This window comes from Vicugna pacos, chromosome 16 (genome assembly GCF_048564905.1).
Source record: "Vicugna pacos chromosome 16, VicPac4, whole genome shotgun sequence".
NCBI classification, from domain to species: domain Eukaryota; kingdom Metazoa; phylum Chordata; class Mammalia; order Artiodactyla; family Camelidae; genus Vicugna; species Vicugna pacos.
The window spans coordinates 25,486,557-25,498,674 of record NC_133002.1 but is presented as its reverse complement, the minus strand read 5'-3'; positions in this window follow the sequence as shown (position 1 = coordinate 25,498,674).

Genomic DNA, 12,118 nt, shown 5'->3' with positions numbered 1-12,118 from the left:
AAAACCGAGTTGGTGCTTGTACCTCCCCATATATATGTATGGAGTGGAGTTTGCAACAGAGAAGAAATTTTGTGTTCCGTTCAAGCTAGGTGAAGGACGGCATTCACACACAATTATCTCTCAGAAGTGAGCATGTGGAGAGACGTTCGTTCATCCAGCATAAAGGGAACGGGTTGCAGGAGAAACCCTTACTCTGGATTCTCAGTCTGTTTCCTAGTGCCGGTTTGAAGTGCATGCCGTTTTCACTGTAAAGCCGAGTTGGAGCTTGTACCTCCCCATATATATTTATGGAGTGGAGTTTGCAACTGAAAAAAAACTTTGTGTTCCCTTCAAGGTAGGTGAAGGACGGCATTCACTCACACTTATCTCTCAGATCTTAGCATGTGGAGAGACGTTCGTTCACCCAGCACAACGGGAACGGTTTGCAGGAGAAACACTGACTCTGGTTTCTCAGTCTGGTTCCTAGTGCCGGTTTAATGTGCCTGCCGTTTTCACTGTAAAACCAAGTTGGAGCTTGTACCTTCCCATATATATGTAAGGAGTGGATTTGGCAACTGAAAAGAAACTTTGTGTTCCCTTCAAGCTATGTTAAGGACGGCTTTCACACACACGTATCTTTCAGAACTGAGCATGTGGAGAGACGTTCGTTCATCCAGCACAAAGGGAACGGGTTGCAGGAGAAACCCTTACTCTGGTTTCTCAGTCTGTTTCCTAGTGCCGGTTTGAAGTGCCTGCCGTTTTCACTGTAAAACCGAGTTGGAACTTGTTACTCCACATATATATGTATGGAGTGGAGTTTGCAAATGAAAAGAAACTTTGTGTTCCCTTCAAGCTATTTGAAGGACGGCTTTCACACACACTTATCTCTCAGAACTGAGCATGTGGAGAGACGTTCGTTCATCCAGCACAAAGGGAACGGGTTGCAGGAGAAACCGTTACTCTGGTCTCTCAGTCTGTTTCCTAGTGCCGGTTTGAAGTGCCTGCCGTTTTCACTGTAAAACCGAGTTGGAGCTTGTACCTCCCCATATATATGTATGGAGTGGGGTTTGCAACTGAAAAGAAACTTTGTGTTCCCTTCAAGCTAGGTGAAGGACGGCTTTCACACACAATTATCTCTCAGAACTGAGCATGTGGAGAGACGTTCGTTCATCCAGCACAAAGGGAACGGGTTGCAGGAGAAACCCTTACTCTGGTTTCTCAGTCTGTTTCCTAGTGCCGGTTTGAAGTGCCTGCCGTTTTCACTGTAAAACCGAGTTGGAGCTTGTACCTCCCCATATATATGTAAGGAGTGGAGTTGGAAACTAAAAAGAAACTTTGTGTTCCCTTCAAGCTAGGTGAAGGACGGCTTTCACACACACTTATTTCTCAGAACTGAGCATGTGGAGAGACGTTCGTTCATCCAGCACAAAGGGAACGGGTTGCAGGAGAATCATTGACTCTGGTTTCTCAGTCTGTTTCCTTGTGCCGGTTTGAAGTGCCTGCCGTTTTCACTGTAAAACCGAGTTGGATCTTGTACCTCCCCATATATATGTATGGAGTGGGATTTGCAACTGAAAAGAAACTTTGTGTTCCCTTCAAGCTAGGTGAAGGACGGCTTTCACACACACTTATCTCTCAGAACTGAGCATGTGGAGAGACGTTCGTTCATCCAGCACAAAAGGAACGGGTTGCAGGAGAAACCCTTACTCTGGTTTCTCAGTTTGTTTCCTAGTACCGGATTGAAGTGCCTGCCGTTTTCACTGTAAAACTGATTTGGAGCTTGTACCTCCCCATATATATGTATGGAGTGGAGTTTGCAACTGAAAAGAAACATTGTGTTCCCTTCAAGCTAGGTGAAGGACGGCTTTCACACACACTTATCTCTCAGAACTGAGCATGTGGAGAGACTTTCGTTCATCCAGCACAAAGGGAACGGTTTGCAGGAGAAACCCTTTCTCTGGTTTCTCAGTCTGTTTCCTAGTGCCGGTTGGAAGTGCCTGCCGTTTTCACTGTAAAACCCTGTTGGAGCTTGTACCTCCCCATATATATGTATGGAGTGGAGTTTGCAACTGAAAAGAAACTTTGTGTTCCCTTCAAGCTAGGTGAAGGACGGCTTTCACACACACTTATCTCTCAGAACTGAGCATGTGGAGAGACGTTCGTTCATCCAGCACAAAGGGAACGGGTTGCAGGAGAAACACTGACTCTGGCTTCTCCGTCTGTTTCCTTGTGCCGGTTTAAAGTGCCTGCGGATTTCACTGTAAACCAGAGTTGGAGCTTGTACCTCCCCATATATATGTATGGAGTGGGGTTTGCAACTGAAAAGAAACTTTGTGTTCCCTTCAAGCTAGGTGAAGGACGGCTTTCACACACACTTATCTCTCAGATCTGAGCATGTGGAGAGACGTTCGTTTATCCAGCCAAAAGGGAACGGGTTGCAGGAGAAACCCTTACTCTGGTTTCTCAGTCTGTTTCCTAGTGCCGGTTTGAAGTGCCTGCCGTTTTCACTGTAAAACCGTGTTGGAGCTTGTACCTCCCCATATATATGTATGGAGAGGAGTTTGCAACTGAAAAGAAACTTTGTGTTCCCTTCAAGCTAGGTGAAGGGCGGCTTTCACACACACTTATCTCTCAGAACTGAGCATGTGGAGAGACGTTCGTTCATCCAGCACAAACGGAACGGGTTGCAGGAGAAACACTGACTCTGGCTTCTCAGTCTGTTTCCTAGTGCCGGTTTAAAGTGCCTGCGGATTTCACTGTAAAACCGAGTTGGAGCTTGTACTTCCCAATATATATGTATGGAGTGAGGTTTGCAACTGAAAAGAAACTTTGTGTTCCCTTCAAGCTAGGTGAAGGACGGTTTTCACATACACTTATCTCTCAGAAATGAGCATGTGGAGAGACGTTCGTTCATCCAGCACAAAGGGAACGGGTTGCAGGAGGAACACTGACTCTGGCTTCTCAGTCTGTTTCCTTGTGCCGGTTTAAAGTGCCTGCCGATTTCACTGTAAAACCGAGTTGGAGCTTGCACATCCCCATATATAAGTATGGAGTGGATTTTGCCACTGAAAACAAACTTTGTGTTCCCTTCAAGCTAGTTGAAGTACGGCTTTCACACACAATTATCTCTCAGAACTGAGCATGTTGAGAGACGTTCGTTCATCCAGCACAAATGGAACGGGTTGCAGGAGAAACCCTTACTCTGATTTCAAAGTCTGTTTCCTAGTCCCGGTTTGAATTGCCTGCCGTTTTCACTGTAAAACCGAGTTGGAGCTTTTACCTCCCCATATATATGTATGGAGTGGAGTTTACAACAGAAAAGAAACTTTGTGTTCCCTTCAAGCTAGGTGAAGGACGGCTTTCATACACACTTTTCTCTCAGAACTGAGCATGTGGAGAGACGTTCGTTCATCCAGCACAAAGGGAACGGGTTGCAAGAGAAACCCTTACTCTGGTTTCTCAGTCTGTTTCCTAGTGCCGGTTTGAAGTGCCTGCCGTTTTCACTGTAAAACCGTGTTGGAGCTTGTTCCTCCCCATATATATGTATGGAGTGGAGTTTGCAACTGAAAAGAAACTTTGTGTTCCCTTCAATCTAGGTGAAGGACGGCTTTCACACACACTTATCTCTCAGAACTGAGCATGTGGAGAGACGTTCGTTCATCCAGCACAAAGGGAACGGGTTGCAGGAGAAACCCTTACTCTGGTTTCTCAGTCTGTTTCCTAGTGCCGGTTTGAAGTGCCTGCCGTTTTCACTGTAAAACCGAGTTGGAGCTTGTACCTCCCCATATATATGTATGGAGTGGACTTTGCAACTGAAAAGAAACTTTGTGTTCCCTTGAAGCTAGGTGAAGCACGGCTTTCACACACACTTATCTCTCAGAACTGAGCATGTGGAGAGATGATCTTTCATCCAGCACAAAGGGAACGGGTTGCAGGTGTAACACTGACTCTAGTTTCTCAGTCTGTTTCCTAGTGCCGGTTTGAAGTGCCTGCCGTTTTCACTGTAAAACCGAGTTGGAGCTTGTACATCCCCATATATAAGTATGGAGTGGATTTTGCCACTGAAAACAAACTTTGTGTTCCCTTCAAGCTAGTTGAAGTACGGCTTTCACACACAATTAACTCTCAGAACTGAGCATGTGGAGAGACGTTCGTTCATCCAGCACAAATGGAACGGGTTGCAGGAGAAACCCTTACTCTGGTTTCTCAGTCTGTTTCCTAGTCCCGGTTTGAATTGCCTGCCGTTTTCACTGTAAAACCGAGTTGGAGCTTGTACCTCCCCATATATATGTATGGAGTGGAGTTTACAACAGAAAAGAAACTTTGTGTTCCCTTCAAGCTAGGTGAAGGACGGCTTTCATACACACTTTGCTCTCAGAACTGAGCATGTGGAGAGACGTTCGTTCATCCAGCAAAAAGGGAACGGGTTGCAAGAGAAACACTTACTCTGGTTTCTCAGTCTGTTTCCTAGTGCCGGTTTGAAGTGCCTGCCGATTTCACTGTAAAACACACTTGGAGCTGGTTCCTCCCCATATATATGTATGGAGTGGAGTTTGCAACTGAAAAGAAACTTTGTGTTCCCTTCAAGCTAGGTGAAGGACGGCTTTCACACACACTTATCTCTCAGAACTGAGCATGTGGAGAGACGTTCGTTCATCCAGCACAAAGGGAACGGGTTGCAGGAGAAATCCTTACTCTGGTTTCTCAGTCTGTTTCCTAGTGCCGGTTTGAAGTGCCTGCAGATTTTACTGTAAAACCGATTTGGAGCTTGTACCTCCCCATATATATGTATGGTGTGGAGTTTGCAACTGAAAACAAACTTTGTGTTCCGTTCAAGCTAGGTGAAGTACGACTTTCACACACACTTATCTCTCAGAACTGAGCATGTGGAGAGACGTTCGTTCATCCAGCACAAAAGGAAAGGGTTGCAGGGGAAACACTGACTCTGGTTTCTCAGTCTGTTTCCTAGTGCCGGTTTGAAGTGCCTGCCGTTTTCACTGTAAAACCGAGTTGGAGCTTGTACCTCCCCATATATATGTATGGAGTGGAGTTTGCAACTGAAAAGAAACTTTTGTTCCCTTCAAGCTAGGTGAAGGACGGCTTTCACACACAATTATCTCTCAGAACTGAGCATGTGGAGAGACGTTCATTCATCCAGCACAAAGGGAACGTGTTGCAGAACAAACACTAACTCTTATTTCTCAGTCTGTTTCCTAGTGCCGGTTTGAAGTGCCTGCCGTTTTCACTGTAAAACCGTGTTGGAGCTTGTACCTCCCCATATATATGTATGGAGTGAAGTTTGCAACTGAAAAGAAACTTTGTGTTCCCTTCAAGCTAGTTGAAGGTTGGCTTTCACACACACTTATCTCTCAGAACTGAGCATGTGGAGAGACGTTCGTTCATCCAGCACAAAGGGAACGGGTTGCAAGAGAAACACTTACTCTGGTTTCTCAGTCTGTTTCCTTGTGCCGGTTTGATGTGCCTGCCGTTTTCACTGTAAAACCGACTTGGAGCTTGTTCCTCCCCATATATATGTATGGTGTGGAGTTTGCAACTGAAAAGAAACTTTGTGTTCCCTTCAAGCTAGGTGAAGGACGGCTTTCACACACACTTATCTCTCAGAACTGAGCATGTGGAGAGACCTTCGTTCATCCAGCACAAAGGGAACGGGTTGCAGGAGAAACCCTTACTCTGGTTTCTCAGTCTGTTTCCTAGTGCCGGTTTGAAGTGCCTGCAGATTTCACTGTAAAACCGAGTTGGAGCTTGTACCTCCCCATATATATGTATGGAGTGGAGTTTGCAACTGAAAACAAACTTTGTGTTCCCTTCAAGCTAGGTGAAGTACGGCTTTCACACACAATTATCTCTCAGAAATGAGCATGTGGAGAGACGTTCGTTCATCCAGCACAAATGGAACGGGTTGCAGGAGAAACCCTTTCTCAGGTTTCTCAGTCTGTTTCCTAGTCCCGGTTTGATTTGCCTGCCGTTTTCACTGTAAAACCGAGTTGGAGCTTGTACCTCCCCATATATATGTATGGAGTTGAGTTTGCAACAGAAAAGAAACTTTGTGTTCCCTTCAAGCTAGGTGAAGGACGGCTTTCACACATACTTTTCTCTCAGAACTGAGCATGTGGAGAGACGTTCGTTCATCCAGCACAAAGGGAACGGGTTGCAGGAGAAACACTGACTCTGGCTTCTCAGTCTGTTTCCTAGTGCCGGTTTAAAGTGCCTGCGGATTTCACTGTAAAACCGAGTTGGAGCTTGTACCTCCCCATATATATGTATGGAGTGAGGTTTGCAACTGAAAAGAAACTTTGTGTTCCCTTCAAGCTAGGTGAAGGACGGCTTTCACACACACTTATCTCTCAGAACTGAGCATGTGGAGAGACGTTCATTCATCCAGCACAAAGGGAACGTGTTGCAGGACTAACACTAACTCTGATTTCTCAGTGTGTTTCCAAGTGCCGGTTTGAAGTGCCTGCCGTTTTCACTGTAAAACCGATTTGGAGCTTGTACCTCCCCATATATATGTATGGAGTGGTGTTTGCAACTGAAAAGAAACTTTGTGTTCCCTTCAAGCTAGGTGAAGGACGGCTTTCACACACACTTATCTCTCAGAACTGAGCATGTGGAGAGACTTTCGTTCATCCAGCACAAAGGGAACGGTTTGCAGGAGAAACCCTTACTCTGGTTTCTCAGTCTGTTTCCTAGTGCCGGTTTGAAGTGCCTGCCGTTTTCACTCTAAAGCCGAGTTGGAGCTTGTACCTCCCCATATATATGTATGGAGTGGAGTTTGCAACTGAAAAGAAACTTTGTGTTCCCTTCAAGCTAGGTGAAGGACGGCTTTCACACACACTTATCTCTCAGAACTGAGCATGTGGAGACACGTTCGTTCATCCAGCACAAAGGGAACGGGTTGCAGGAGAAACACTGACTCTGGCTTCTCAGTCTGTTTCCTAGTGCCGGTTTAAAGTGCCTGCGGATTTCACTGTAAAACCGATTTGGAGCTTGTACTTCCCCATATATATGTATGGAGTGAGGTTTGCAACTGAAAAGAAACTTTGTGTTCCCTTTAAGCTAGGTGAAGTACTGCTTTCACACACACTTATCTCTCAGAACTGAGCATGTGGAGAGACGTTCGTTCATCCAGCACAAAGGGAACGGGTTGCAGGAGAAACACTGACTCTGGCTTCTCAGTCTGTTTCCTAGTGCCGGATTGAATTGCCTGCCGTTTTCACTGTAAAACCGATTTGGAGCTTGTACCTCCAAATATATATGTATGGATTGGAGTTTGCAACTGAAAAGAAAATTTGTGTTCCCTTCAAGCTATGTGAAGGACGGCTTTCACACACACATTTCTCTCAGAACTGAGCATGTGGAGAGACGTTCGTTCATCCAGCACAAAGGGAACGGGTTGCAGGAGAAACCCTTACTCTGGTTTCTCAGTCTGTTTCCTAGTGCCGGTTTGAAGTGCCTGCAGATTTCACTGTAAAACCGAGTTGGAGCTTGTACCTCCCCATATATCTGTATGGAGTGGATTTTGCCACTGAAAACAAACTTTGTGTTCCCTTCAAGCTAGTTGAAGTACGGCTTTCACACACAATTATCTCTCAGAACTGAGCATGCGGAGAGACGTTCGTTCATCCAGCACAAATGGAACGGGTTGCAGGTGAAACCCTTACTCTGGTTTCAAAGTCTGTTTCCTAGTCCCGGTTTGAATTGCCTGCCGTTTTCACTGTAAAACCGAGTTGGAGCTTGTACCTCCCCATATATATGTATGGAGTGGAGTTTACAACAGAAAAGAAACTTTGTGTTCCTTTCAAGCTAGGTGAAGGACGGCTTTCATACTCACTTTTCTCTTAGAACTGAGCATGTGGAGAGACGTTCGTTCATCCAGCACAAAGGGAACGGGTTGCAAGAGAAACACTTACTCTGGTTTCTCAGTCTGTTTCCTAGTGCCGGTTTGAAGTGCCTGCCGTTTTCACTGTAAAACCGAGTTGGAGCTTGTACCTCCCCATATATATGTATGGAGTGGAGTTTGCAACTGAAAAGAAACTTTGTGTTCCCGTCAAGCTAGGTGAAGGACGGCTTTCACACACACTTATCTCTCAGAACTGAGCATGTGGAGAGACGTTCGTTCATCCAGCACAAATGGAACGGGTTGCAGGAGAAACACTGACTCTGGCTTCTCAGTCTGTTTCCTAGTGCCGGTTTAAAGTGCCTGCGGATTTCACTGTAAAACCGAGTTGGAGCTTGTACTTCCCCATATATATGTATGGAGTGAGGTTTGCAACTGAAAAGAAACTTTGTGTTCCCTTCATGCTAGTTGAAGGATGGCTTTCACACACACTTATCTCTCAGAACTGAGCATGTGGAGAGACGTTCGTTCATCCAGCACAAAGGGAACGGGTTGCAAGAGAAACACTTACTCTGGTTTCTCAGTCTGTTTCCTAGTGCCGGTTTGATGTGCCTGCCGTTTTCACTGTAAAACCGACTTGGAGCTTGTTCCTCCGCATATATATGTATGGAGTGGAGTTTGCAACTGAAAAGAAACTTTGTGTTCCCTTCAAGCTAGGTGAAGGACGGCTTTCACACACACTTATCTCTCAGAACTGAGCATGTGGAGAGACGTTCGTTCATCCAGCACAAAGGGAACGGGTTGCAGGAGAAACCCTTACTCTGGTTTCTCAGTCTGTTTCCTAGTGCCGGTTTGAAGTGCCTGCAGATTTCACTGTAAAACCGAGTTGGAGCTTGTACCTCCCCATATATATGTATGGAGTGGAGTTTGCAACTGAAAACAAACTTTGTGTTCCCTTCAAGCTAGGTGAAGTACGGCTTTCACACACAATTATCTCTCAGAAATGAGCATGTGGAGAGACGTTCGTTCATCCAGCACAAACGGAACGGGTTGCAGGAGAAACCCTTTCTCAGGTTTCTCAGTCTGTTTCCTAGTCCCGGTTTGATTTGCCTGCCGTTTTCACTGTAAAACCGAGTTGGAGCTTGTACCTCCCCATATATATGTATGGAGTTGAGTTTGCAACAGAAAAGAAACTTTGTGTTCCCTTCAAGCTAGGTGAAGGACGGCTTTCACACATACTTTTCTCTCAGAACTGAGCATGTGGAGAGACGTTCGTTCATCCAGCACAAAGGGAACGGGTTGCAGGAGAAACACTGACTCTGGCTTCTCAGTCTGTTTCCTAGTGCCGGTTTAAAGTGCCTGCGGATTTCACTGTAAAACCGAGTTGGAGCTTGTACCTCCCCATATATATGTATGGAGTGAGGTTTGCAACTGAAAAGAAACTTTGTGTTCCCTTCAAGCTAGGTGAAGGACGGCTTTCACACACACATATCTCTCAGAACTGAGCATGTGGAGAGACGTTCATTCATCCAGCACAAAGGGAACGTGTTGCAGGACTAACACTAACTCTGATTTCTCAGTCTGTTTCCAAGTGCCGGTTTGAAGTGCCTGCCGTTTTCACTGTAAAACCGATTTGGAGCTTGTACCTCCCCATATATATGTATGGAGTGGTGTTTGCAACTGAAAAGAAACTTTGTGTTCCCTTCAAGCTAGGTGAAGGACGGCTTTCACACACACTTATCTCTCAGAACTGAGCATGTGGAGAGACTTTCGTTCATCCAGCACAAAGGGAACGGTTTGCAGGAGAAACCCTTACTCTGGTTTCTCAGTCTGTTTCCTAGTGCCGGTTTGAAGTGCCTGCCGTTTTCACTCTAAAGCCGAGTTGGAGCTTGTACCTCCCCATATATATGTATGGAGTGGAGTTTGCAACTGAAAAGAAACTTTGTGTTCCCTTCAAGCTAGGTGAAGGACGGCTTTCACACACACTTATCTCTCAGAACTGAGCATGTGGAGACACGTTCGTTCATCCAGCACAAAGGGAACGGGTTGCAGGAGAAACACTGACTCTGGCTTCTCAGTCTGTTTCCTAGTGCCGGTTTAAAGTGCCTGCGGATTTCACTGTAAAACCGATTTGGAGCTTGTACTTCCCCATATATATGTATGGAGTGAGGTTTGCAACTGAAAAGAAACTTTGTGTTCCCTTTAAGCTAGGTGAAGTACTGCTTTCACACACACTTATCTCTCAGAACTGAGCATGTGTGAGACGTTCGTTCATCCAGCACAAAGGGAACGGGTTGCAGGAGAAACACTGACTCTGGCTTCTCAGTCTGTTTCCTAGTGCCGGTTTGAATTGCCTGCCGTTTTCACAGTAAAACCGATTTGGAGCTTGTACCTCCAAATATATATGTATGGATTGGAGTTTGCAACTGAAAAGAAAATTTGTGTTCCCTTCAAGCTATGTGAAGGACGGCTTTCACACACACATTTCTCTCAGAACTGAGCATGTGGAGAGACGTTCGTTCATCCAGCACAAAGGGAACGGGTTGCAGGAGAAACCCTTACTCTGGTTTCTCAGTCTGTTTCCTAGTGCCGGTTTGAAGTGCCTGCAGATTTCACTGTAAAACCGAGTTGGAGCTTGTACCTCCCCATATATATGTATGGAGTGGATTTTGCCACTGAAAACAAAATTTGTGTTCCCTTCAAGCTAGTTGAAGTACGGCTTACACACACAATTATCTCTCAGAACTGAGCATGCGGAGAGACGTTCGTTCATCCAGCACAAAGGGAACGGGTTGCAGGAGAAACCCTTACTCTGGTTTCAAAGTCTGTTTCCTAGTCCCGGTTTGAATTGCCTGCCGTTTTCACTGTAAAACCGAGTTGGAGCTTGTACCTCCCCATATATATGTATGGAGTGGAGTTTACAACAGAAAAGAAACTTTGTGTTCCTTTCAAGCTAGGTGAAGGACGGCTTTCATACTCACTTTTCTCTTAGAACTGAGCATGTGGAGAGACGTTCGTTCATCCAGCACAAAGGGAACGGGTTGCAAGAGAAACACTTACTCTCGTTTCTCAGTCTGTTTCCTAGTGCCGGTTTGAAGTGCCTGCCGTTTTCACTGTAAAACCGAGTTGGAGCTTGTACCTCCCCATATATATGTATGGAGTGGAGTTTGCAACTGAAAAGAAACTTTGTGTTCCCGTCAAGCTAGGTGAAGGACGGCTTTCACACACACTTATCTCTCAGAACTGAGCATGTGGAGAGACGTTCGATCATCCAGCACAAAGGGAACGGGTTGCAGGAGAAACCCTTACTCTGGTTTCTCAGTCTGTTTCCTAGTGCCGGTTTGAAGTGCCTCCAGATTTCACTGTAAAACCGAGTTGGAGCTTGTTCCTCCCCATATATATGTATGGAGTGGATTTTGCCACTGAAAACAAACTTTGTATTCCCTTCAAGCTAGTTGAAGTACGGCTTTCACACACAATTATCTCTCAGAACTGAGCATGCGGAGAGACGTTCGTTCATCCAGCACAAATGGAACGGGTTGCAGGAGAAACCCTTACTCTGGTTTCAAAGTCTGTTTCCTAGTCCCGGTTTGAATTGCCTGCCGTTTTCACTGTAAAACCGAGTTGGAGCTTGTACCTCCCCATATATATGTATGGAGTGGAGTTTACAACAGAAAAGAAACTTTGTGTTCCTTTCAAGCTAGGTGAAGGACGGCTTTCATACTCACTTTTCTCTTAGAACTGAGCATGTGGAGAGACGTTCGTTCATCCAGCACAAAGGGAACGGTTTGCAAGAGAAACACTTACTCTGGTTTCTCAGTCTGTTTCCTAGTGCCGGTTTGAAGTGCCTGCCGTTTTCACTGTAAAACCGAGTTGGGGCTTGTACCTCCCCATATATATGTATGGAGTGGAGTTTGCAACTGAAAAGAAACTTTGTGTTCCCGTCAAGCTAGGTGAAGGACGGCTTTCACACACACTTATCTCTCAGAACTGAGCATGTGGAGAGACGTTCGTTCATCCAGCATAAAGGGAACGGGTTGCAGGGGAAACCCTTACTCTGGTTTCTCAGTCTGTTTCCTAGTGCCGGTTTGAAGTGCCTGCCGTTTTCACTGTAAAACAGAGTTGGAGCTTGTACCTCCCCATATATATGTATGGATTGGAGTTTGCAACTGAAAAGAAACTTTGTGTTCCCTTCAAGCTAGGTGAAGGACGGCTTTCACACACACTTATCTCTCAGAACTGAGCATGTGGAGAGACGTTCGTTCATCCAGCACAAAGGGA